This window comes from Chiloscyllium plagiosum, unplaced genomic scaffold (genome assembly GCF_037043375.1).
Source record: "Chiloscyllium plagiosum isolate Xiang-an unplaced genomic scaffold, Cpla_swu_hap1 HiC_scaffold_7, whole genome shotgun sequence".
Taxonomy (NCBI): Eukaryota; Metazoa; Chordata; class Chondrichthyes; order Orectolobiformes; family Hemiscylliidae; genus Chiloscyllium; species Chiloscyllium plagiosum.
In genome coordinates, this window is record NW_028270145.1 from 15,877,453 (window position 1) to 15,878,487 (window position 1,035).

Sequence of the window (1,035 nt, forward strand, 5' to 3'; positions counted from 1 at the left end):
TTGGACTGCCAAGTTCTTTTGTTAAGGTTCCACATAAGAGATTAGCATATAAAATTAGAGCACCTGGGACTGAGGGTAGTGTCCTGACATGGATAGAAAACTGGTTGGCAGATAAACAAAGAATAGGCATAATAGTCACTTTTATGAGTGGAAGGCAGCAAGTAGTGGGATATTGCAGGGATCAGTGCTTGTCTCCCCAGTTATCTAATTGGTTTAAATGTCCCAGATGTACTGATTCAAACTGGGCTAAAGGTCCCACATGCACTGATTGTAATTGGAGTGAAGGTTACATGAGTGTTGATTCTAACTGGGGCAAAGGTCTCAAGTACACTGACACTAACGTGAGTAAAGGTCCTCCATGTACTGATTGTCACTGAGATTCCAAATGGGGGTGCAGTGATACAATTAGGTAGGAAGAAAATAGAAGGGCAGTATGAAATAAAGGATACAATTCCGAATAGTGGGGCCTCCATCTTTCTATCGCGAGACTGATTTCCCAGAAACTGATACTGTAAATGGTCTTGCGATCCTAGAAGTTGTTTGGGACCTTGCTTAATGCTGGGATTTTACAGTAAGGGTTTTGTTCTTCTCATTTTAACCTGTAATTTTCAGACTACAAATATTAGTTTGTCTAAATGGCAGACTCATTAAAATTATAGATTGAAACAAATTCTCCATTAGAGCACAGTGTTAGATCAGTATGGCTTTCTCTATTTATCCGAATAATCAATTATCTGAACGAAATAATGCCTGCCCATCTTGTTCGGATAATCGAGGTTCCTCTGTAGATAATGAAGAGGGAGATGGCACGGAGCACATAGACACACAAGATGGCCGCTGAGCCATAAGTTGGCCACTTGACACACAAAATGGCCACTGGACCAGACTATGGAGAGAGAGACAGCAGAGCAAACACAGATACTTCCTGGGGCCACCAGAGTGCCAGCACAATGCACTCACAACCTTGTTGGTTAGTTTAAGGCGGGTGGGGGAGAGAATACACATGAGTAGTGTATACTGCCCACTTGATATGTG